This window comes from Mirounga leonina, unplaced genomic scaffold (assembly GCF_011800145.1).
Source record: "Mirounga leonina isolate KUSES-001 unplaced genomic scaffold, KU_Mleo_1.0 Mir_170, whole genome shotgun sequence".
Lineage (NCBI taxonomy): Eukaryota > Metazoa > Chordata > Mammalia > Carnivora > Phocidae > Mirounga > Mirounga leonina.
In genome coordinates this window covers 34635379-34662273 of record NW_023270433.1, presented here as the reverse complement: position 1 = coordinate 34662273, position 26895 = coordinate 34635379, and the positions used below count along the sequence as shown (strand labels likewise).

At 43.7% G+C, this 26895-nt stretch overlaps 1 protein-coding gene across 2 annotated transcripts in view; it reads right to left on the bottom strand.

Moving 5' to 3' along the window:
- Nucleotides 1-12708, bottom strand: part of RNF38 (ring finger protein 38) — a 119466-nt gene extending 106758 nt beyond the window's left edge. For both annotated transcript variants that reach the window (XM_035016300.1, XM_035016301.1), the window contains exon 1: nt 12619-12708. The gene's annotated coding sequence lies outside the window, so the exon portion shown is untranslated. The remainder of the gene's footprint in view (nt 1-12618) is intronic.
- Between the last annotated feature and the right edge of the window lie 14187 nt (nt 12709-26895).

Sequence of the window (26895 nt, the reverse complement as noted above, 5' to 3'; positions counted from 1 at the left end):
AAAATTTCTAAAGCTCCTTTTCAATTTGGAATCAAAATTTCTAAAGCCCCTCTTCTTTTTTTTTTTTTTAAGATTTCATTTATTTATTTGAAAGAGAGAGCCAGAGAGTGAGCACAAGCAGGCGGAGCAGCAGAGGGAAAGGGAGAAGCAGGCTCCCTGCTGAGCAAGGAGCTGGATGCCAGACTGGATCCCTGGACCCTGGGACCATGACCTGAGCCAAAGGCAGATGATTAACGGACTGAGCCACTCAGGTGTCCCTCCAAAGCCCCTTTTCAATTTGGTAACTTTTCTTCCATAGAAACAAAGTTTTAATCAAACTTTAAAATAAATTTAGGGGGGCGCCTGGGTGGCTCTGGTCATGATCTCAGGGTCCTGGGAATGAGCCCCACATCAGGATCCCTGCTCAGCTGGGAATCAGCTTCTCCCTCTGCCCCTCCCCCTTCTCGTGGTAGCTCTGTCTCTGTCTCTCTCAAATTAATAAATAAAATCTTAAAAAAGAATAAAAAAATAGGGGCGCCTGGGTAGCTCAGTCGTTAAGCGTCTGCCTTCGGCTCAGGTCATGATCCCAGGGTCCTGGGATGGAGCCCCACATCGGGCTCCATGTTCCGCGGGAAGCCTGCTTCTCCTCTCCCACTCCTCCTGCTTGTGTTCCCTCTCTCACTGTCTCTCTGTCAAATAAATAAAATCTTTAAAAGCAAAAAATAAAAATTAAATAAAATAAATTTAGGCCCTGGGGTTTTAACTACATAGCACCAGGAAAAATAACATAACTATTCTATCAAACAATTGTACTTCAAAAGGAAACATATTTACATCTCCAATGTGCTAGAGAAAGATTTTGGTATGGCAAAACTAGTTTGATTTCTATCCCCACCCCACAAAACCATTTATGTTAAATTAAAATCACTTACGTCAGTTGAAAAAGAGTTCATTTTTTTAGAAGATTTTGTCCTACCAAAAGTTAGATTCAAAGTATGTACAGACTCTGAACATTCTAGAGTCAAATTCTGACTTTTGTTTTGACCTTAACATAGAAATTAATAACATCATGAGTTGTACACAAACTCATTTTAAGGGAGATCTTTTGACTTGTTGCCTTTGTTGGTTTTTTGGTTTTGTTTTTTGTTTTTTTTGCACACAATGGTGGCTTTTATTTAAAGCTCAAAAATATGATAGAATAGAATTAATTTCTGTTTTCAACAATAATGCACAACTTTTAAAAAGAAACATTGGATAATTAGATCACAAGAGTTCATGGTTCATTCTTGACATATAGCAAACAGTCAACAATAATGTCTTCCATCAGAGCCCCCAAACATAACTTTTTTTTTTAAGATTTTATTTATTTATTTATTTGAGAGACAGAGAGACACAGCGAGAGAGGGAATACAAGCAGGGGGAGTGGGAGAGGGAGAAGCAGGCTCCCCACAGAGCAGGGAGCCCGATGCGGGACTCAATCCCAGGACCCTAGGATCATGACCTGAGCTGAAAGCAGACGTTAACGACTGAGCCACCCAGGTGCCCCCATAACTCTTGATGTGTTCTGAAGCTAAGCGTCTTAAAGAAACCCAAACAAGTAAATGAGTGGAAATTCCTCAATTATCTGGATTAACCAGTCTTTATCCTGTCTGAATAGAAAGAATATCTTCCTCTGATGAATTAATTCCATATCGTTTAGTAATTTGAAAAGCAAAGAATTCCTTCTTCCTTTCTAGGGATCCAAAAACGAAGTAGGAGAAAAAGACTGTTGGCAGTGCTCCGCTAAAAAAACAGGCCGTGTTCCGAAAGTCTGTAAGTACTGTACTTGGTTTTGACCTTAGAAACTCATTTTCCCACAGCACATTTTCTAAATTGATGGCCCACCAATGCCTATTAAGCCTAGAGCATAAATGAAATAATATTAGAAACATCATCTATAACTGTTTATAAGAAAATTTACTCAATCTCAGATTCCAACTCTAGGCCACCTAAAGACAGAGAATTTTTAACAAGCATTCCAACCAATTTTGAAGTAGTTCACTTAGTAACCACAATGCCACATTATCTTCCTCAAATAATCCACTGTCTCAGACAGCGTCAACCCAACACATAAGCATCTCCAACTAATACGTGAAATGTTCATATTTTAGCTCCTGAATAGATGTTTATGCTTTAGCTTGTGACAAATCAACTTATTATGGAAATTAGGAAGGCTAAAAAGAAAAAAAAAAAGGCTAAAAAGAAGTCTAACATCTATTCTTGCGATGATATTTGGGAGGAAGGTACCCATATCCACAAAAAGGTGAGATTCAGAAGTTCCTCTGAGTAGGGCCAAATATTTCCTTGAGAATTTTTTATCCGCTTAAGTGCTCAAAAAGCACTCAGTTAAGACCCAAATGTTCAGGATCATAGAACATGGGAGATTTTCTAAGAAGCAATTTAAATATGCCTATTCTAATGTGAACCCACCCATCCCAATGCAGGCACTCCTACTCCTTATGTAAAAAAGTAATGAATGACTTTAAAAAATCAATTAAATAATCCAAATGCAATAATTCAGAACTTAAAAAAAAGAGAGTATATTTCTCAGAAGCAAAGGTAAAAACTAAAGATTGCAAATTCTTTTCAGTGGCTAAAGCAGTGATCACCTTTGCTTACATTCAACCTCTTATTACCAAAACTAACTGTTAAGTTTGCTTTAAAAAAAAAAAAAATGAGATGCAGTAAAGCATGATGGCTAAAAATATAGACTCTGGAACTAGACAGCTTGAGTTCATATCCCAGATAACACTCTTAATAGCTGCATCATCTCTAACAAGTTATTTAACCTGTGTTCCAGTTTCTTCATCTGCACAATAAGGATAATAATAGCATCAACCTTACAGGACCGTAGCACAAATTAAATGAATTAATCCAGGTAAAGCACTTAGAACAGAGCTTTGCACACAATAAATGATGACTACCACCTAGATATTAAAAAATAAGTAGGATTTGGAAAAACTGAAGGCATTCCAAGCTGAAGAATCAAAGAAACAGGTCAAAAAGTGATACACATATAGACAACTATTTCCCTGGAGAATAATATTCATGAGGGAAAACAGTAGAGATTGAAATAATTATGCTGGGGCACCTGGGTGGCTCAGATGGTTAAGCGTCTGCCTTCAGCTCGGGTCATGATCCCAGGGTCCTGGGATCGAGTCCCACATCGGGCTCCCTGCTCCTTGGGAGCCTGCTTCTCCCTCTGCCTCTCTCTCTCTCTGTCTCTCATGAATAAATAAATAAAATCTTAAAAAAAAAAAAAAAGGAAATAATTATGCTGGTCTTGAATGCCAGATGAAAACATATTTCTTTCACTTAGGAGGCAACCACGTAAATTTTTGGTCTGGTTAGATCTGTGCTTTAGCAACATTAATTATCATGGTTATATATCACTATTATTAATGCAATTTTGATGTTCTCTCCACTTTTATTAAGGGTTAGCATACCCCAAAATGCATTTGTTCTGCTAACATACTGTCAGAATCTATTACTCAACTGTTGCCTATCTGAATTGTATCTGAAATCCTCACTGTGCCTGGTACACAGTAGGCATTCAATAAATGTTTTATCAGTGGCCATCAGAGAGCAGTGAAGTAAGCAGAGGTTACTACCCAAAGGAAATATATATTATAAATGAAACAAATGAAGTAGCCAAATAACAGCTTATAATTAAGCTAAAATAATGTCACTGCTGAGCAATATAATTGCCTAAAACACTGGGGGTGGGGAGGGAGAGATCAACCTCACTTTTCATTGAAAGCAGATAAAATGGATCCTAATTTTAAATCTCATAAAATTTAGCAGTCAAATTGGTAGTCTTTTCCAAGAATTATATGGGCAATATCTTTGTAATAGACTACCCTGTAGTCTTATGTGAAGATTAATTTAAGGTAGATTTCTTCAAGCTATCTGCACTCCCACGTCCCTTGCAGTGTTATTCACGACAGCTAGGATAGGACCTAAGTGTCCAACAAATGAATGGATGAAGATTTGGCATATATGTACAACAGAATATTATTCAGCCATTAGAAAGAAGGAAAGCCTGCCATTCGCAACAACATGGATGAACCTGGAGGACATAATGTTAAGTGAAATAAGCCAGAGAAAGACAAATACGGTACTATCTCACTTATATGTGGAAACTAAAAAAAAAAAAAAAAAAAAATTTTGTTTTTAATTTAAAAAGTCAAACTCATAGAAAAAGAGCAGAATGGTGGTTAGCAGGGTCTGGGAAGTAGGGAAAATAGGGAGATGTTGGTCAAAGGCACAAGCCTTCAATTGTAAGTTCTGAGAATCTAATGTACAGCATGGTGACTATAGTTAATAACACTGTATTATATTCTTGAAATTTCCTAAGAGAGATCTGAAACATTATCATAAAAAAAAAAAGGTAACTATATGATGTGATGGATGTATTAATAAACCTGATTGTGGTAATCATTTCAAAATGCATTCATATATCAAATCATCACATCACACACTTTTGTCAATAAAAAAAAAAGGGAGATTTCCTCCAACAGGACAAAAATCACTCTAGACAGTAAAAATAAAGGTCCAAGTCTTGACCTGACTCCAACAAGTAATCAGATGAAGGTCAAGCCTACAGTACCTATAGGTTTCCATATAGAACACACACTCTCCCTGACTGCTTCACTCACCACAGATGTCAGTGCCAATCTTAAGAACAAAAAGGATCTTTTCCCCTCACCTTGCATAAAAGACGACTTGAGTCCACTATCCTAAAGTCTAAAGATAATCTCTGCAGTCAATTGTTTGGTGCACTGCTCTTTAAAAAAAAAAAACAAAAAAGTTTGAGACACTAATCAGAGTAATATACTAATAGTTAACATAGTAAGAAAAAAGTTTTCACTAGAAGATTACCAATAGAGCTTGGAAGCCACCATGACATAGGATGGTTGATAGAAGAGTTTATTAAGTATATAGGGGTGCCTGGGTGGCTCAGTCATTAGGTGTCTGCCTTCTGCTCGGGTCATGATCCCAGGGTCCTGGGATTGAGCCCCGCGTCTGGCTCCCTGCTAGGCGGGAAGCCTGCTTCTCCCTCTCCCACTCCCCCTGCTTGTGTTCCTTCTCTTGCTTTGTCTCTCTCTGTCAAATAAATAAATAAAATCTTAAAAAAAAAAAAAAAAGTTTATTAAGCATATATCCCCACACTGATTTTCTTCTTGTGGTGATAGGAGAAAATCAGCTTCCCAAAAATGTCAGAGCTTACTTTTAGAAATAAAAAAAGCTGGATTAGTAAGAGCACCCCCTGGATAGTAAGTAAGATATGTATTTGGCTTTCTTGAGCAATCAATCATTCTGGCAACACAAACACAAAGCAAAGTAGGCTGAGATTTCTACTCACCTTCTCCTAAAGTAATTTTCTGTTATAATTTTAGTCCTAAAAAAAAAAAACACCTAAAAAAAAAGTTCAGGCTGTCTTATGCTTTTTAAAGCTTCAAGTATCTTGCAAGTATTAGAATTTAAAAATCTGAAATGTATTCAATTAAACACATTCCCATCAGCATTCCCAACAACGCTCCATTATCCATTTTGGTACTGTCTCCAGATGATTTTTAATCCCCCCCTGACTTCTCCCTACCAACAAGAACTTGGATACCATCTTTACCCTGCCTGCCCCCATTACTTGGTTGTGCTTGGGGAATTATAATTACAGTGATCCCGCCTTTAGAACATCCTCAGAGCACAAAGCCTCTTTGTATAACTGGGGGTGAGGGGGGCGCCTTCCAGGCTCCACAGCAAAGGGTGGGTGGTGGCAACCCAGGCAGCAGAGAAGGAAGAGGAGCTGGAGCCGCTATGATGGCCCTCAAGTCTAGCTCAATACTGTTCGAGGGGTTTTACTTAAGGGTGCCCAGTCAAAAGGCTCTGTAAAGCCTCTGCACCCCTCACATGTGGAGAGATCCCCTGACAGATGGATAGACCACCACCAAGCCCAAAAGACCAGGGAGAAGAAGGAAGCATGATAAAAGGGAGAAAAGAAAGCACAAGCTGGGGCGCCTGGGTGGCTCAGTTGGTTAAGCGACTGCCTTCGGCTCAGGTCATAATCCTGGAGTCCCTGGATCGAGTCCCACATCAGGCTCCCTGCTCGGCAGGGAGCCTGCTTCTCCCTCTGAACCTCCCCCCTCTCATGTGCTCTCTGTCTCTCTCATTCTCTCTGTCTCAAATAAATAAATAAATAAATAAATAAATCTTAAAAAAAAAAAAGAAAAGAAAAAAGAAAGCACAAGCTGAAGCGCAGTCTTCAGTGCCGTTCTCAGCAACTCAGGTAATGAAGTCTCTGACAATGAAGGCTATCACCCCCATGTACCAGTGGTTAGTACTGGGATTATGGCACCCAACAGATGCTCAAATATGTACTGAGGCAGCAACAAAAATCTACATAGGAAGACAAATGTATTAAAACAATTATTAAATGAGACAGCCTAAAAGCCAAAAGAAAAATACTTTGGTTAATTATGAGAGTCTCAACTCCTATTTATTTACAAAAGCAATTACAAAATGGATACTTGTTTTTACTTTTAGACTAGCCTCCCACCTCAGCCAAGTCTTCAAAACTGCTCACTTTCTGGGGCACCTGGGTGGCTCAGTTGGTTAAGCGACTGCCTTCGGCTCAGGTCATGATCCTGGAGTCCCGGGATCGAGTCCCACATCGGGCTCCCTGCTCAGCAGGGAGTCTGCTTCTCCCTCTGACCCTCCCCTCTCTCATTCTCTCTCTGTCTCTCAAATAAATAAATAAATAAAATCTTTTTTTTTTTTTAAGATTTTATTTATTTATTTGAGAGAGAGAGAATGAGAAAGAGAGAACCCATGAGAGGGGATAGGGTCAGAGGGAGAAGCAGACTCCCCGCCGAGCAGGGAGCCCGATGCGGGACTCGATCCAGGGACTCCAGGATCATGACCTGAGCCGAAGGCAGTCGCTTAACCAACTGAGCCACCCAGGCGCCCATAAATAAAATCTTAAAAAAAAAAACAAAAACAAAAAAACTGCTCACTTTCCAGCTCCATGACAATAAAACAGGTTTCAACTGAAGATCAGTAAGCACCATCTTCAGACACTGAAATCAAAGGTGAAGCAGAACGGATACAGACAGGTAACTTTCAACTCAAAGAACATCCCAAAAGCACTACAAAATGTCATTACTATTTGCTTGCTACTCTCTTTTCCATGCATGTGTTTCTTCCTCTTACCACTTCTTCCCTCTGCTTTTTCTTTCAAAAGGATCAAATTATTACATATACCAAAACTCATAATCTCTCCCTTATTTCTACACATACTTTATCACAAAAGCAGACAATACAGTGATAGTTTTCCATATCGAGACTGAGGGGAACCACTGATAAACTCCAGTATAATCCCATCATTCTCCTCCTCCACCTGCCCAACATCACTCCAGTTAACTGTTCTAAGCCATCCTAAAATAGCACTAATATCCATTTAAACAGAACTGGAAAGAAAATTCAAACTGTTTTGGGTAAGGCCCATAGGTGAGAACTGTTTATTTTCCTCGTGTGGGCATAAGACTATTTTTGTTAAACATTTTTAGTTTTAAATACATTTTCTTCAAAGAAAAAAACAAAACTCCTTCAAGACAGCAGCAAAAGCACAATGGAACTCTGTAACCAACACCCTGGATCATGTTTAAAAAAAATAATAATAAAGACAACAGAAACCACTTCAAATGTACCTCTCCCCTGAGCCCGCAGAACAGCCCTCTTCCATGACAACTGTTCTGAAAAACACACTGCCATTATTTGTAAAAGCAGTAGGAAGTCCAGTCTTGTCCTTGGTTCAGCACTACACCCCTCCTCTCTCTCCAAGAAAAAATAAAACAGCAGGAAGCGTAAACAACCACTTAATGGAAAATACAAATGGGTAAATATTTTCAAAATTGGCTAAAAAGCCTCAGGTCTTAAGAAATTCAGGAATGCTAGTGTAGAGGGAATAGGAAGAGAAAAACAACATTGTATTTCCCCCTCAAAGTAAGCACTGCAAGATTGCAAGAGCAAATATCCAAGAAGAAACTACTTTATCTTCTTCAATTACCAGATGCTTTGTCTTTTTAATATTTCTCTCATTCCATCTTTTCATAAATAATGATATTTTCAAAATTGTGCATATTTCTCCAGCTCCATAACAAATTTTACAATTTTAAGCTGAAATCTCGGTTTAACTGAGCATGGTGATGAAAAGCCAGGGGTAGGTTCCTTCCACTGAAAAGTTGAGGTGGAGAAAATTCTCCAAACTCAAGGCCCAAAACTGACCTGCCCTCTTCACAGAGTCCGTTTAACTACGGATGGCACAGTTAGTGACACATGGAGCAACAAGGTTGCCTCGGAGCCTTCCAAAGTTGCAAGGCCAAGCTAGTTCATGAGGCACTCGATGAGAATTAGAAAAGCGTGTGCCCCCTCTCTGAAGGGACACATTTCCACAGGAAACACATTTTTTTTTTTTAAGATTTATTCATTTGAGAGAGAGAGAGAGGGAGGGAGAGTGAGCACAGGGTTGGAAAGGGGCAGAGGGAGAGGGAGAGAGAATCTTAAGCAGACTCTACACAGAGTGTGGAGACTGATGCGGGGATTGATCTCACAACCCTGAAATCACGACCTGAGCAGAAACCAAAAGTCAGATGCTCAACCGACTGAGCCACCCAGGCACCCCTACAAAATGCTCAATTGGTAAGTGGAGCACAAGTGAATTTCCACTCCCACTCCCCACACAAAACAGGTGACCTCGTGTTGGACACAATCTATACAACCTAACACAGCAACCCTGCAAAAGGACACCTGGAGGAGCACTGCACTTCCAAAGTGGGTGTCCAGAAAGAAGAACCTTCCCGAAGACAAACAGGCATTTCACAAATTTCATTACTGGAAATCCTCACATTTGCGAATGTAAATTCATTCCCAAACATATTAGGACTAGAGAAAAAAGGGTCTGGCAGAGAAGTAAAACTAGCAAATTTGGGAGAAAGGAAATTCTTCCATCTTGAGGGGGATAATCAGTTGTTATCTGAGACCCTAATCTTTGACTGTAGGCTCAAATAGCTGAAATTTAAATGCATGTCATAAGCTAAAGCACTAAAACAATCACTATCATCTGTGGAAAAGGCACGATCACATACATTTACTGTTGGGGGTTTCCTTTCTCCAAATTTGGTTTTCCTTCTGTTAGCCCTTTTTGCTCCTGCCCTAATTATAAAACTCCATATTGTGACACAAGTGGTTAAAGTTTGTAAAACCTGATAAACAGCCCTGGTGGGCAGTGGGCCCCTTAGCTACCTGCATGAAAATAAGAGGACTAGACAACCACATTATAAAGGGCTTAAGACTCAATAGCTTCCACCCCTATCATTCTTTTATGCCCTACAAAAGGGCTAAGTATCACATGGGCCCAAATTAGTCCTAGTCATGCAGGAAGGGCCAGAGAAGGTAGCCTGGGGCAAAGCTGAGATGGAGTACAGCCCAGAGTCAGGAGCCCAAGGCAGTGGCTCTCAAATTTTAGTGGGCATCAGAATCTACTGGGGAACTTTTTCAGAATCAGATTTCTGGGTCCCTCCCTACATCAGATAAGTCTGAACGTCCTGGGACAAAGCTCAAACTGCTGACCTAGGTCCATTAGAAAGTTTAGAAAGACTGAGGAATCCTCCATGCCTATCAGCAATTCCAAAATAAAAGTCATCCAATGCAATACACTAGGCTTTGCAGGTCAGAAAGGGGTGAGAAAAGGATCACCAGCCTGCATACCTGCCAGACTGTGATGGACTGGAGTCTGTAGAAAGAGTTTCATTATTATGAGACAAAAATACTGCACTCCATAAAACAAGAAAATTTCTTGCCTGTGAGAAATATTTCAAACATCTGAAAAATATTTAAAATAAGATATTGAATATCTCTGACCATACACCCAAAATAAGCAAATCCTAATCTGCAATTATCTGATTCAGATTCCTTAGTAATGGAATATTAGATATTATTAAAGCCCTAGGCGTACCCCTGTCCAATCCCATCCCTCATCTTCTGTTCCCAGAGATAATCTCTACTCTGAATTTGGTGTTAGTTGTTACCATGCATGTTTTTATACTATTACTATATATGTACATAGCCACAAACAATATTATTTTGCATGTTTTCAGATTTTATACAAGTGGAAACATTTTGTAAGAATTCTATAACCTGGGGCGCCTGGGTGGCTCAGTTGGTTAAGCGACTGCCTTCGGCTCAGGTCATGATCCTGGAGTCCCTGGATCGAGTCCCGCATCGGGCTCCCTGCTCGGCAGGGAGTCTGCTTCTCCCTCTGACCCTCCCCCCTCTCATGTGCTTGCTCTCTCTCATTCTCTCTCTCTCAAATAAATAAATAAAATCTTTAAAAAAAAAAAAAAGAATTCTATAACCTGTTCCCCCACCCCATATTATGTTTGTGAGATTCAATCATTTTAACGCATGTGGCTATAGTTTATTTTTCAGTGCTGTAAGACTCAATTGTGTGGGACTATCTAACAATTTATGCATTTCCCTTGCTGGTGGCCATTTAAGCTGCAATGAGCATGCTTATACTTCTTTCACACTTCTTTTCTTGGACACCAGGTACTAAGATTTCTTAGAGCCAGAAACGGACATTTTGGGTAAGTAGGTATATTAGCTCTCCAATAAGACATCACTGCGCTGCTCTCCAAGGTGGTTATATCCATTTACATTTCCACTAGCAGGAAATAAACGTTGATTTCCCCTTAAGTTCACTAACACTTGGTTATCACAGCATTTAAATTTTGCCAATCTGATGGGTGTGAAATGGCACCTCACTGTTGTTTCCATTTGCATTTCCCTGATTAAAATCTTTGACCAGTAAATTTTCATGCTTTTATACATATTTGTCAAATAGAGGTGTTTTTCAAGAAAAATCTAATCTAGCTTGTCTAAATCAGGGCAGTTCTTCTACAGTACCCATCCAACAGCCACCACAGCTGGAAAGCTGAAGTGCAGGTGGGCAGCTAGAAAACAGCTGTCTTAAACAAGAATCATTTCGGACAAAGGGCCCTAATTAATGCATTTGCTAATTAGTCTTCCCCTTCCCTCTTTTGTCAAGCCTTACTTCCAAGACAATACCGTGGGCCAGCAGCCTTAGAACAGGAGAGAGAATGGGGGGTGGGGAATGCGAAGGCTAAAACATTTATATAAAAGTGTAAGGGTCTTTACTGGAAGAAAAGGAAGGAATTGTTGCAGACCAATACCTATTACTCATCCTTGTAAGATACCATCCATCTCTAACAGACTCCTTTCAAACTCATCACCCTTGACTCCCTCTTTGAAAAAATCCCAACTTTTCTCAGGACTAGACATTGCCCCCTTCCCTCCAGCGACCCTTTCATCGCCCTTCCCCCACAATGACTAAATATCTTCTTTTCTCCCTTTCTACAGCTTCTATTTCCCAGCGCCACAGGACCCTCTTCATTGCTCCCTCTCTCGCTCGCTGTCTCTAGAACTCCAGTGCTCTCCTCCTCCCAAGATGCGTCCACAGTCAAAATCACCCACCCTAAAGAAATATGGGAGTCCCATACAGTATATGGCCCTGCCTAACACGCGAGACAGGCGGGTGACTTGTCTCAATCCTCCCCGCTTCCGTTCCCCTTCACGCTTGGGATAGCTGTTCTCTAGGGGTTCTCCATGGGTGACAGATCCAGACCACCTGGAAAAAAACTCATTCGGCCTTCTATAGCAGAAATGCTTTTACTAGGGCCTTAAACGCACTCCTGTTGGGGGCACGAACGAAACTTGGACCACTTCACGAAAATCGACACCTTATGGGTGTCTCCACAAAAGCGGAAGGCCTCCCTCCTATTAATTTCAGCTGGATTGGTTTAGTCCGGGCAATGGTGGGCAAGGTGGCCTGGCAGAGACCAAACGGTCCCCACGATGAGAAGTTTCTGAAGCTCTGCCCCATTCACTCAAGAAAGCCCTCTCCCAGAGAGTACACCCCACACACAACTCTCTCCCCCTAAGGCTCCCCAAATCGGCTCCCCAGGGTACCACCAAGCCCCCAAAGCGGCCCCTTCTCCTCCGTCCCGCACCGCAAGACATCCTATTTCCTAAGCCCACCTAAAAAGCGTTGGGTGGGCGTGTCTGAGAGCAGGGCCTAGCGCCCCCTCCTCCCGATCAATGTCTCCCGGGTCCGGGGGTCTAGGGGCTCTTCCTCCTCCCAGCCCCCCTGCTCCGGGCCCGCGCCGGCCCAGGGTGGCCCTGGGTCCCAACCAGGCTACGACTCTCACCGGCTACGTGACCTTGGGCAAGTCACTTCCCCCTGTACGCCTTGGTTTCCTCCTCCGCCAAGCGGAGACCTAGAGAGGTCCTGCCCTGCCCACCCTAGGGGAGGGGGCTACGCACCGGGTGGGAAAACGCTTTGTGAGCCGCTCGGCGCGACGGGGACTCAGGGCTCACGGGGGCTCCGGGGCCGGACAAAGCTGACCCGGACAACGCTCCACCCCCTCCGCGGGGCCGGACTGCTGGACCGCACGCCTTTGGGCCCCCCCACCCCCGAAACCAACCCACGCCCCTCCCCGCCCGGCCCGTTCCCGGACCCCGTACCTGCTCCTGGCGCTCGGCCGCAGGCGCCGCCACCCTGGGCGCCCGCCCGGAGAGGCCCGTGGCCCGAAGGGCTGAGGCGGCCGGCAGCTGCGGGCTCGGGCCGGGGCGGCGGCGGCGGGGGGCGCGGGCGGCGCAGGGGCCCGAGCTCGGCGGCGCCCGGCCTGGGAGACGACGACTGAGGCTGGAAGTGCGCGGCGGCCGCAGCTGCTGAGGCGGCGGCGGCGGCGACCGCGGCGGCGGCGCTTCCGCTCATGGCGGGGCCGCGGGCAGCGGCTCCGACTGCGACTCGACTCCGGCGGGCGGGCGCTGGCTGGGCCCGGGCCGGCGGCAGCAGCGGCGGTGGCGGCGACGGAGGCGGCTCCCGGAGGGGGAGGAGGCGGAGCCGGGAAGCGGCGGCGGCGGCGGCGGAGGGGGCGGGAACGCGGAGGGGGCGGAGACGCCGCGCCGCCGCCGCCAATGGGCGGCCGGCTCCTCAGCCGCGGCTCCGGAGCTGGACAGGCGGCGCCGTAGGGCATCCTCAGCCGCGGCCGCTCGCCGAGGCGGGGAGACTAAGGGCCGCCCGCGGGAGAGCCCAGCTCCGGGGGCGGCTCCGCCCCCGGTCCGCCTCCTGGGCACAGGCTCGGGCCTCCCAGGCCGGGCCCCGCGCCACCCAGGCCCGGCTGCGCCTGGGGCTCAGCTGCGCGGCTTCCTCCGGCGCCAGTGTTTGCGCCCGCGAGTTTGCCAGGGGCTCGGCCTGGGTGGCTGCAGCTCGCCGGCGCGCCCGCCCGCCGGCCTCCCACTGCACGGCTCGTGCCCCCTCGGCCTCCCTCCTTCTCTTCCCCACACTGTAGTCAGTCTCCTTTCCCTCCCTCGCTCCCTCTTTTGGCTGTTTGCTCAAAGTTTTTCCCTTTCAGACACTTAGGAAAGAAACTCTCTCCCCTTCTTGAGCTGCGTCTCAGTGATCAATCAGCGGACCCAGAGAGGATAGTAGAGGCAGAAACGAAAGAGGAGGGAGATGCGCTGCCTTCTCTGAATTTAGAGACCCATCTTGAATTATGAGCAAAAGCCAGCCTGGCTCGGCCCTGGCCCCTTGCCCCCTCCTCCGACTTTCTCTTCCTCTTACTTTAAACGCCCTTGTTGTTAAAAGACTTACAGGAAACCATCTAACCCAGCTGGGCCTAGTCTCAAGAGAGAGAGGCCGGGAAGTGAGGAAAGGCTTTTGAGCTGTGCTGATGGTGTTCTGAGAAGAATTCTGCAGATTCGTGACCCCCTTGGCGGCCCTCCTCTCCTTGGATGGGATATTGGTTACTGAACCCATTTCCTTTTCATGTTTTTCTGACTCTTATATCAAAGCCATAGAGGAGCAGAATAAAACTCAGCCATGTGCTAGGAGTGCTGTTAAGTACAGCCGTGTGGGTGAGGGTGCAGCTAAACTGCTGACTAGATCGTTTCAATAAAGCATTATCCTCAGCCTTTCCCCACATGCAGCGACCAACTGGGAACTGAGTAGAGAGGGAACACATTACAAGTTAACAAGGCACAGTGCTACAGTGCTAGGCTGGCCCCATGAGAAAGAAGTGTGGATGAATCTGTGGCAACGGACATTTTAAATTCCACTCTGACAATCACTAGGTACATGATCTTTCAGTCGTCAGCAATGCCAGGCCCTGGAGATACAATGAAGATATAGTCCCAGACTTCAAAGAGTTTACAAGTGTCCTTGGAGGATGGTGAGATAAATTCTTAGAAGTTAAGAGCTTGGGGCACCTGGGTGGCTCAGTTGGTTAAGCAGCTGCCTTCAGCTCAGGTCATGATCCCAGGGTCCTGGGATCGAGCCCGGCATTGGGCTCCCTGCTCAGCGGAGAGCCTGCTTCTCCCTCTCCCTCTGCCTGCCACTCTGCCTACTTGTGCTGTCTCTCTGTCAAATAAATAAATAAAAAATATCTTAAAAAATAAAAAAGTTAAGAGCTTAAGGATGGCTAGGAGTTTACCAAGTGAAACAGGCTGGGGAAAGTGGACAGGGAAAATTTTAAGGATGTAATTGGTCAGGGGCACCTGGGTAGCTCAGTCGGTTAGGTGTCCCACTTTTGATCCCTGCTCTTGATCTCAGGGTCCTAGTATTTCCTGAATCCCGTCCTTCACTTTCCCGTGGCAGGTAACATATTACTACTTGGGGCTTCAGTCCCAATGCCTTCTGTAGAATGCCCATAGACTATGGCATTCTTCTGTCCTTTAATAGGTCTCTGGAGCCTTGAACAAAATCATGCCTATTTCCACCCCAATGCCCAAATCCCAGTTTCAACTCTTAAAACTCCAATTTGGTCAAATGTATTTCCCACCAGAAGAAAAGGGGCAGGCAAGTCATTTAATCCAGCAACCAAAAGACCCCACTGAGGCTGCCTTGCAGTCCAGGAAGAAACAAGGGAGAGAGCCAGGTCAGGCCTTGGGCCACCTCACCTTGCCAGTTAAGGGGTGCAAAAGAAAGAATGGACCACAGAAATACCTGGATGGCTCAGTTTCTTAAGCGTTTGACTCCAGCTCAGGTCACAATCTGGGGGTCCTGGGATCAACCCCCCAGGGCCATCCCGGTGCTGTGTCTGATGTCAGGTGCCCTGCTCAGTGGGGAGTCTTCTTCTCCCTCCTCTGCTCCTTCTGCTCCTCCCCCTGATCATGCTCTCTCTCTCTCTCTTTCTCTAGTAAATAAATAAAATCTTAAAAAAAAAAAAAAAAGTATGGACCACATCCATGTGTGTTGTTAGGCAAGCGACCAAAGTGACCCAAACTGAGGCAGAGATGGTAGGAATACAGATGTATAAAGATGGTAGAATCATCAAGACATAGCTGCTGAGGAAGATGAGAGAGAATCAAGGATGAGAAAGATTTTTGGTTTGGGCAACTGGGTGATAGTAGTGCCATTCTTGAAGGTAGGGTATACATGGGGAGGAACAGAGAACTACGATCCCCGTTAAATCAGTTTATTGCGGTGATCCTCACTTTCCTCATCCATATAAGGCAGAAGGGCTGAGGGATTTGGACAAGAGTCACTGCTATACAATTATTAATGCCTTTCTGAGATTGGCATCGAGAGATATGCAGAGAGGCAAGATAACAGAATTGCCCATTTCATTTTTTGCTTTTTATTTTTTTTTATTGTGGTAAAATATTCATAATAGGTCTTACCATTTTAACCATTTTCAAGTATACAGTTCAGTGGCATTAACTATTGTCTTAGCTTGGGCTGCCATAACAAAATACTAAAGGCTGGTGGCTTAAACAACAGAAATTTATTTTCTCACAGTTCTGGAGACTAGAAATCCAAGATCAAGATGTCAACACGGTCAGTTTCTGGTAAGAGCTCTCTTTCTGGCTTGTAGATGGCTGATTTCTCACTGTGCCCTCACATGGTGGTGGGGGTGAGAGAGGGAGAGATCAAATTCTCTGGTGTCTCTTCTTATAAGGGCACTAATTTCAACTTGAGGGCTCCATCTTCCTGACCTCAAAAGCTTATTATCTCCCAAAGGCCCCATCTCCAAATATTATCACATTGAGGGTTAGGACTTCAACATACGAATTTGAGCAGGACACAATTCAGTCTATACCAACTACATTCACAAAGTTATTCAACTATCACCCTATTCATTGCTAGAACTTTTTCATCAACCCAAACAGAAACTCTGTACTTCTTAATCAATAACCTTCCCATTCTCTTCCCTGCCGGTCCCTAGTACCTCTATTCTACTTTCTGTCTCTACGAATTTGCCTATTCTAGGTACCTCATACAAATAGAATCATACAATATTTGTCTTTTTGTGTCTGGCTTATTTCACTTGCCATACTGTTTTCAAGGTTCAACCATGTTGTAGCATGTATCAGAATTGTATTCCTTTTTAAAGCGGAGTAACATTCCACTATTTTGTTTGTCCATTCATTCATCAATGGACATTTATGTTGCTTCCACCTTTTGACTATTGCTATTGTGAATAATATTGCTTTGAACATTGGTATACAAGTGTCTCAGTCCCTGCTTTCAGTTCTTTTGTATTCCACCTAGGAGGAGAAAGCCTGCATCATATGGTAATTCTATACTTAACTTTTTGAGGAATCCACCAAACTGGTTTCCACAGTGGCTGCACCATTTTACATTCCCACCGGCAGCACACAGGGGTTCCAATTTCTCCACATCCTCACCAACACTTGTCATTTTCTTTTCATTTCTTTTTTTAATATCAGCCATCTAATGGCTGTGAAGTGGTATCTCATTGTGGTTTTGAGTTGCATTTCTCATTTCACTTTTAAGCCCAGCACATCTATTATTTGTATTTGTCTTCCAGCATGCTTTGTAGGTGTTGTTTTTTGCTTTGTCTTTTGGTTTGTTTGTTTGTTTGTTTGTTTTTCCTGGAGGGGGAATGAGTAGAGGAGGGAGATGATAAGAAAACACCAAAAGAGTTACTTCCAGAAAAATTGTAACACACAACAATAAACCTTTAATAGTGTGTAAAACCAAAAGAAGAGCCAGATAGTCTCGGCTCCATCACAGAATAACACTGCAGCCTTAGCAACTGAAGGACTCCAGAAATGGTAGAACTCAATGGCCGTTGTAACCATGCCCAGCAAAGGCAGTGGAAATAGCAATATCACATGGAAGGAGCTGGAGCAGGAAATGATGCATTTAACCCCCAATATCACATGTCTATACTTGTTCACAAGCACATCACAAACACCTGTGAAACACCCCTGAGGCCTCCCTGAACCACCTGGGGATGTACATTGCAGGCTGTGGGTGAGAGCAATAGAACACAAGCTGACCATTTTTCTTACTGTTAAAATGCTAATAAGCATAAGTTTCTATTTCCTTAGGCTAGATTCCTAAAAAAATTGCAAGGTCAATGTTTTTAAAGGTTTTACTTTCCAGAAAGACTATCACAATTTATTTATTTAATCATTTATTTATTTTTATTGAAATATAGGGGATTGACTGATCCTATTCTTCTCACAAAGCCTCTCATATTGATTTTACTTATTAGTCTCTTTTATCCATATTCTCCAATCTCAGTCCCCTTTCTCACTCAAGGAAATCATTCCAGTATGTTAAGTATATATCCTTTTGTTTGTAGATGTTTATTTAAAAATGTGTATTATTGTTTAGATTCATGTATTTTTTCTTACATAAATAATATTATAAAATATATATTTTTTTCTTTTTGTTCTTCCTTGCAGTAACATGTTTTTAAGATCTGCTCCACCTCTTCTAACTAACGAATAGTACTCCACCCACCACATTTTGCTTAAGGACTTCTTCAATTATGGACACCCAAATTGCTCCTCACAACCCAAAACAACACTGCTGTGAATATCTTCATACATGCACCTTATGAGACCTATGTGAGAATTTCTCTGGGTTATATATCCAGTAGCAGAATTGGATATTTTATAGTTTTTTCTCTTTTATATAGTTTCCATTTTTTGATCATTGATAAGGGGGTGTGTGTGTGTGTGTGTGTGTATTTCTTTAACCACTGTATTCTTCTAGAATTTTCTGATCACATCTTAGCCCTATCCTCCATTGCTTCTTTTAAAGACTAATTTAGTCTGTAATTGATTGTAACACATTGAAAAAATGTGATACATGAGTCCACACATGAGCCCATAATGATACTCAAAGAGAGAAGCAGGGGGGACCTCATTTACCACCAATGGAAATACAATGACACTAACTCCTTTGTCAGGAAACTGGTAATTAAAAAGAAAGAATGAAGCATCTAATGTATCATTTTAGGAAGAAATTACGTTCATCCCCAATTGATGAGGGAAAACTCTTCTTTGCAGAAGAATGTCAGCTAATAAATGTAGAAGGACTGATAGAATTAGAAATTCTCCATTTTGCCATCTCCAATGAGATAATTGATTCAGGTAAGAATCATAAGTGCATGTTAAACCATTAAAAAAGAAAGAAAGAAAAAAGACGAATCTGCCATTGTATCTGTTTCTTACCACTCACTTGCCCTAAGAACACTTCCAATTTGCCTTCACTCCTACCATTCTATTGAAACTGCCATGCTTGAAGGACAATGCTGACTTCTCAACTGTGAAATACAATGGCCTTTTCTCACCCTCTTTGATCTCTTTATGGTATTTGACATTAGTGCCTTCCTTTTCTTGTGACTCTCTCCTTTCATCCACAAGAGACTGGTTATCGGTTGTTGTAGAACAAACCAAACTAATATAAAGTGGTTTAAAACAAAAAATGTGTTATTATTTCTTGTGCTTCTGTCGGTAGACTGGGCTCAGTGGGGTGGTTCTCACTCAGAATTTCTTATAAGGTTGCAGTCAAATGGTGGCAAGGACTGGAGTCATCTGAAAACTCAGCTGGGCTAGATATCCAAGATGGCTTTTCACTCACTTGGCTAGAAATGCTGGGGGTTAGCAGGGCATCTCTCTCCCAATGCCACTAGCTTGGGCTTCCTAACAATATTGTGGTCTTAGTATAGGTAGACTTCTTACCTAGTGCCTGGCTTCCTCCAGAGAAAAATGTTCCAATTGTCCCAGGTGAAAGCTGCCAGGCTTTTTATGAGACAATTAATGGCCTGTTTCTCACCCAATATGCATTGTCCATTATTTCCAGCATTGGTTTCTTTAGAGGGGAAAAAGAACCTAAAGACTCTTCCAAAGCTAAGTGTAAAACCCATCCATGTTTTTATTTTCATTTTTAACTATGTATGTATCCGTATCTAACCCCAAAGTAATTTTAATTTTAATTTTTTAAGTTTGTGTTTTTTTTTCTCTCTCTCTTTAGAGAGCGAGAGAGAGAGCACGAGTGGGAGGGAGGAACAGAAGGAGAGGAAGAAACAGACTCCCTGCCAAGCAGGGAGCCCGATGTGGGGCTCGATCCCAGGACCCCGAGATCATGACCTGAGCCGAAGGCAGATGCCTAACCAACTGAGCCACACAGGTACCCCCAAAGTAATTTTTAAATACTTACTTTTTACCCAGTCTTTTGAAAACATTTAACTTAGTTTTTTTTTTTTTTAAGATTTTATTTATTTATTTGACAGAGGGAGACACAGCGAGCGAGGGAACACAAGCAGGAGGAGTGGGAGAGGGAGAAGCAGGCTTCCCGCGGAGCAGGGAGCCCGATGCGGGGCTCGATCCCAGGACCCTGGGATCATGACCTGAGCCGAAGGTAGACACTTAACGACTGAGCCACCCAGGCGCCCCTTAACTTAGTTTTCATAGAAGCAGGAACTGTCCTTCCTTTTGCACTTGTATTTCGGCAGTTTACTTAATATTTAATTAAATAACATAATTGCAGAAATAAATAAAACTAACAAATTCGGGGCAAAGTAGCAGAAAGCAGCTTATTGGCTGTGAATGCTCAGGATATGGAGGCATAAATTGGCATATTTTACATAGGGAATGGAAAGCATTAATCAGTTAAAAAGAGTTCCTAATATATCTTTTATTGAATCTCTCTCTCTCTTTGTAAGATTTATTTATTTATTTTGAGAGAGCATGGTGGGGGGGGGGGCAAGGGAGAGAAAATGTCAAGCAGGGCGCCTGGGTGGCTCAGATGGTTAAGCGTCTGCCTTCGGCTCAGGTCATGATCTCAGGGTCCTGGGATCGAGTCCCGCATCGGGCTCCCTGCTCCTTGGGAGCCGGCTTCTCCCTCTGCCTCTCTCTCTCTCTCTCTCTGTCTCTCATGAATAAATAAATAAAATCTTAAAAAAAAAAAAAAAAAGGAAAGAAAAGAAAGTGTCAAGCAGAGTCTGCACTCAGCATGGAGCCTGAGGTAGGGATCGATCTCACAACCCCGAGATCATGCCTTGAGCCGAAACCCAAGAGGGACACTCTACCAACTGCACTACCCAAGCATCGCATTGAATCTTTTGAATTGGAAGTAACATAAACCACCTCAAGAAACTTAGAATTTATTGGCTCTTATACCCCAAAGTCTGGGATAGATCTGGCATGACTTGATTCATGGGCTCAAATAACATCATCAGCTCCCAATTTTCCTCCATCTCTCAGCTGTGCTCACCGCCATGTTGGCTTCATATTAGATTCCATGCAGTAACAAGATGAGGCAGCTTCTAGCACAGAAGAGAGAACATGTATTCCTCTCAGCAATTCTAGCAAAAGATTCAATACTCGTCATTGGCTGAGATTGGGTATATGCTCACCTCTCTACCTATCTGTGGCCAGGGCAATGTGATGACCTGATGGATTAGGACGGAGTCCCATGCCTCCCTGAAGTCCTATGTAACCCGATGGACTGAGAAAAATTACCTTGGAGAGTTCCAGGATGCTGTTATAAAAGTCCATTCCTGCAGTAATGATTGAAAGAAGGACTATATGCTGCTGGAGGGCAAGTATAACATCTTGTTCCTCCCTGTACTCCCACCCCATATACATAGCACCCCACAGGGTTCCCTGCACACAGCAGGCATTGCTTATTGACCTAAAATCACAAGCATCTTTCTCTTCAGTTACTGTGCACCTTAAATCAGTTTGTAGAAGATTTGCCCTTGGTGTACAAAATGCCAGGCCCCATTTGCCTGAATTTTGTTATCTTTTGATCTTTCATGCTGTCAAAAGGCCTCAAAGCATAGGTTTGAATGGGGTTTGGACTCAAAGACTCACAGAGCTGAGCTCCATTATAGAATTCCCTGAATAAAGTCTTTCCTCTCCATCTCAAGTCTTGCATGTTGCTTTATAATGCTGGTTATGGCAAGGCTGCAGTTTTAATTTCACCTTCTTGGTTTGTACTAGAGCCAGTTTTAATGACTTATCCTTGGGTCTTTCCCCCAGTTCCCCGCACCCCCCCTTCCCTTGGTCCCTCCCTTCCCTGCAGCCACAGCTGCCTGGCTTCAGGGCACTCAGACGGCACTGTCGCCTAGGCAACCCAGAAGGGGGCTTCAATCTACTGTCTCCCCAGAGGGGCTGGGCTGGCCCTGAGCCAGGAAGAGGCAGGGGGCAGGGAACCTGACTGGCCCAGCGCAGGGCATGTCGGGAAGTAAACAGACCACTGGTGTGCTGCCGGCCTGAGCAGAAGGGGGAGACCAGGAACGTCATGGGTGTGATTGTCTGAGTGTTGTACAAGCAGACCGCAAAGGAGGCTATGGCCAGCTAAGAGAACAGGAGTGGGACAGGAGAAAGAAGGCCTGATTTCATCTTGGGCGCAGATCTGCAGTGTGGGGGTTAAATGGCGGAGGCTCTGTATTAGTTTCCTGGGTCTGTGGTAACAAAGTATTACAGATTAGGTGGCATAAAACAGCAGAAATTTATTGTCTCAGAGCTTTGGAGGTTACAAGTCCTAAATCAAGTTGTCAGCAAGGTCGCACTCCCTCTGAAATCTGTAGGGGAATTGTTCCTTTCCTCGGCCTAACTCCTGGTGGTTTACTGGCAATCTTTGGCCTTCCTTGGCCTGCAGCTGCATAGTTCCAATCTCTGCCTTCGTGGCCACGTGGTGTTCTTGTTCTCTCTTTATATGGCCATCTTCTTATAAGGACACCAGTCATATTGGATTCGGGTTCCACCCAACTCCAGCGTGACTCTATCATAACTAGTTACATCTGCAACAACTCTGTTTCCAAACAAGGTCACAATCTGAGGTACTAGGGGTCAGGACTTCAACATATCTTTTTCTTAGGAGACACAATTCAACCCATAGCAGGCTCCTAGATAAATACGAAATGATGGAGAAGTTGATTTAGAAATTCCTGTGGCATAAGACAAAGGCTTGGAAAGGTTATTTGACTAGACAAGGAAGGCCTGGAACACCAGCCTGAGGAGCTTGGCTTTTATTTAGCAGAAGGGAGTCATGAAGGGTCTCAGAGCAGGCAGCAGTGTGACTACCTATGAGATTCAGGTTGTCGTTGGTTGCTTTTTACTTATTTTTTTTTCAGTGGAACGAACCACTTCTTTCTCCAATGCATACGCCCCAACTGCCTATTCAAGTCACAGGCCAACCATATAGTTGAAGCAAGGCAAAAGCCTCCAAATGAATAGCACAGAGTATCATTCAGAAGTAAGACTGCCACTTGCCAACTATGTCAGCCTTGACTGCTGAATCAGCCAAAAGAGAATAATAAGAGTACCTATTTCACAGAGTTGTTGGAGGGATTAAATGAAGATTATATATATATATGTATATATATATATATACGTATATATGATATATGTATTTATTACATATATATCTTGGAAGAATGGCTAACAAAGAACTCCACAAATGTTCACAATTATTATGCAAAGATGATCAATTCATTTGGTGGAAGAAGGGCAGAAAAAACAATTATTAGTGCTGGTTGTAAGCTTTAGACTGTGGAGCTACTGCTCTTCACTCCTCTCCTCCAGGAAGAACAGTCTCTCACATTTGCGCAGCACTTTTCAGTTTTCAAGGTCCTCTGTCACCCGTTCGCCTCTCTGTGCAGTCTTCACAACAATCTTGTGAGGTAGTCAGGATCTCATTGTTGTCTCCATTTTGCAGATAAGAAACTGAGACCCAGATGGGTTAAGTCAGCGGCTTTCCACACTTTTTCTTCTGGGACACATATGACAGATAATTCAGATGGACACATACCCATGTGTAATTCTCGTCCCATAGTTACCCTTTTCTCTCCCAGTGGAAAACATTTGATGCTATGTAGCCATTAAGAAGGGTGAGTTGAAGGGCACCTGGGTAGCTCAGTCAGCTGAGTGCCCCACTCTTGGTTTTGGCTCAGGTCCTGATCTCAGGGTCATGAGACAGAGCCCAGCGTCAGGTTCCATGGTCAGTGGGGAGTCTCCTTGAGATTCTCTCTCTCCCTCTGCCTCTTCCCCTACCCTTGCTCTCTCTCTCAAATAAATAAATAAATAAATCTTAAAAAAAAAAAAAAGGAGGGTAAGTTGAGCTGTATGTAATTGATGTGGGAAGATATCTCTGATGTATTGCTGATGAAAAAATCAGATTGCAAATTTACTATTTATAGTATTATTCTTTGTATGTTTACACATGCATACAGCTATTAGGAAGGCCACATAGGAAACTGCTAACAGTGGTTGACTCTGGAATTAAGGAGTGAGAGGTAGTACAGTGGGTGGAAGGAGTTTTCACTTTTACTTTATACAATTTTAAATAAGCATGTATTGTTTTTATAATGAAAATTTAATTCCATTCTGAAAATAAAATGAAGAATTCAGTATGCAAGCAACATTATTACAGGCATACCTTGAATCTGCTCTGATTTTCTTCAAGGAAATATTCATGAATATGCATAGACTCTCTCTGGAATGATATTTAAGAAGCCAATGACAGTGGTTGTCTCTCAAGAGGGGACTGAGGAACTGGTGTTTGGGGTCAGGGATGGGAGCAAAAGGGACTTTTCACTGTATACTGTTCTGTAAGATTTAATTTGTTTTTAACCAAATACATGTATTAGGAATTGAAATGAATTAAGAGAAAATTATTAAAAGCTTCAGTGACTTATAATTACCAGTGAATGATTTGTGGTGTTCCTCATGACCGATCACAACACACCAGTGTTTCCCACTGGATTAGATACTAAGCAGAGTGCTGAGATCCAAACTCAGGACTTCTGACTCCAAGTGTGAGGCTTTTTAACACTATATTACTGCCCAGTCTGGTTGCTTCAAAGGTTGCACCCTCTCACTCCCGGCACCCTCCAGGCCCACTCCCCAGGCTCAACAAGCCACGACAGTAATGCTACAGTTGGCATGGCAGAAAAGTCCTAACTGAGGAGTTAATTCTCCAGCCAATCTTTAGCTAATTTTTTTTCAACCACACCTTTTTTTTAAACAATTTTTTAAAGAGATTTTATTAATTTATTTGAGAGAGAGCGCGAAAGCGGGAGAGAGAGAGAGCCCGGGGTGGGAGGGAGGAGCAGAGTGAGAGGGAGAAGCAGACTCCCTGGTGAGCAGGGAGCCCGATGCCGGGCTTGATCCCAGGACTCTGGGATCATGACCTGAGCCGAAGGCAGATGCTTGATTGACTGAGCCACCCAGGCACCCTAAAATAATTTTTTTTTAAGAGGGAGAGAGCGAGGAGAGGGGAGGGGCAGAAGGAGAGGGAGAGAGAGAATTTTAAGCAAGCTCCATGCCCAGCATGGAGCCCAACACAGGGCTCTGTCTCACAACCCTGAGATCATGACCTGAGCTGAAATCAAGAGTCAGACACTTGGGTGCCTGGGTGGCTCAGTCGGTTCAACATCTGCCTTCAGCTCAGGTCATGATCCCAGGTTCGTGGGATTGAGTCCCATGTGTCCCAGCGTCCCGGGATGGAGTCCTGCATCGGGGTCCCTGCTCAACGGGGATTCTGCTTCTCCCTACCCCTCTCCCTCTGCCCCTCCCCCCTGCTCATGAGTGCCCTCTCTCTCTCACACTCTCTCAAATAAATAAAATCTTTTTTTTTTTTAAAGATTTTATTTATTTATTTGACAGAGAGAGACACAGCGAGAGAGGGAACACAAGCAGGGGGAGTGGGAGAGGGAGAAGCAGGCTTCCTGCTGAGCAGGGAGCCCGATGTGGGGCTCGAACCCAGGACCCTGGGATCATGACCTGAGCCAAAGGCAGACGCTTAACAACTGAGCCACCCAGGCGCCCCTCAAATAAATAAAATCTTAAAAAAAAAAAAGGACCGACTGAGCCATCCAGGCACTCCTCAACCACACTTTATTTTTTTATTTTTTAAAAAGATTTTATTTCTTTATTTTGGCAGAGAGAGAGAGAGAGAGAGAGAGAGAGAGGGAGAGAGAGAGCATGCAGGGGGAGAGGCAGAAGCAGAGGGAGAAGAAGGCTCCCCGCTGAGCAAGGAGCCTGATGCAGGGCTCAATCCCAGGACCCTGGCATCATGACCTGAGCAGAAGGCAGATGCCTACCTGACTGAGCCACCCAGGTGCCCCTCAACCATACTTTAAAAAAAAAATTGGGGGGGACGCCTGGGTGGCTCCGTCGTTAAGTGTCTGCCTTCAGCTCAGGTCATGATCCCAGGGTCCTGGGATCGAGACCCGCATCGGGCTCCCTGCTCCTTGGGAGCCTGCTTCTCCCTCTGCCTCTCTCTCTCTCTCTCTCATGAATAAATAAATAAAAAATCTTTAAAAAAAAATTTTTTTTTAAATAATCTCTACACCCAATATGGGCTCAAACCCACCATCCTGAGATCAAGAGTCACATACTCTACCAACTGAGCCAGCCAGGTACTCCTAGCCAACCACACCTCTATATGGTTTCACTTGCTCTCTTTTTTCCTCATTCAGATATAACTTACATGTAGTAAAATGTGCAAATACTGAATGTTCACCTCAATGAATTTTTACATATGTTCACCTGTGTAACCACTATCCAGTTCAAAACATAGATTGCACCATCTTTTTAAATTTATTTTATTATTTTTAAAAGATTTTATTTATTTATTTGACAGAGAGAGACACAGCGAGAGAGGGAACACAAGCAGGGGGAGTGGGAGAGGGAGAAGCAGGCTTCCTATGGAGCAGGGAGCCCGATGCAGGGCTCGATCCCAGGACCCTGGGATCATGACCTGAACCAAAGGCAGATGCTTAACGATTGAGCCACCCAGGTGCCCCTGCACCATCTATTTTTAAAAAAAGATTTTATTTATTTATTTTAGAGAGAGAGAGTGAGTGGGAGGAGGGACAGATGGAAAGGAAAAGAGAGAATTTTAAGCAGACTCTGTAGAGCCCCATGTGGGACTCAATCTCACCACTCTGAGATCATGACCTGAGCAGAAACCAAGAGTCAGATGCTTAACCAACTGAGCCACCCAGGCGCCCCTACCATCTTTTTAGAAGGCTCCTTTATGCTCCATCCAGTCTATACCCCCTCCAAATGTAACCCCTATCTGGCTCCTATCATCATAGATTAATTTTGTCTGTTTTTGAACCTCTTATAAATGGAATAATAAAATATCTACTCTTTGGTGTCTGTCTTCTTTTGCTTAACACTAGTTCGTGAGATTTCTCCATGTTGTGTGTAGCAGTCGTTTGCCAATTCCAGGAGTGGAAGTGCTGATCCATACAATACATATATATATACCCACCTTTATATATACTGCCAAAGAGTTGTCCAATATAGTTTTACAGTTTATACTTCTACCAGCAGTATAAGAAAGTTCCAGGTGCTCCACATCTTTACCCACTCTTGGTGTTGTTAGTCCTTTTAATGTAGGCCATTTTGATGGAGGTCACCAACTCTATTTTAACCCCCCATTTGGTTCTCTGCTCAGTCTTCTGGTCTGACAGCTTCTCAATGGACTCTACTTCTGACCAACATTTCCTGCCCTTCTTT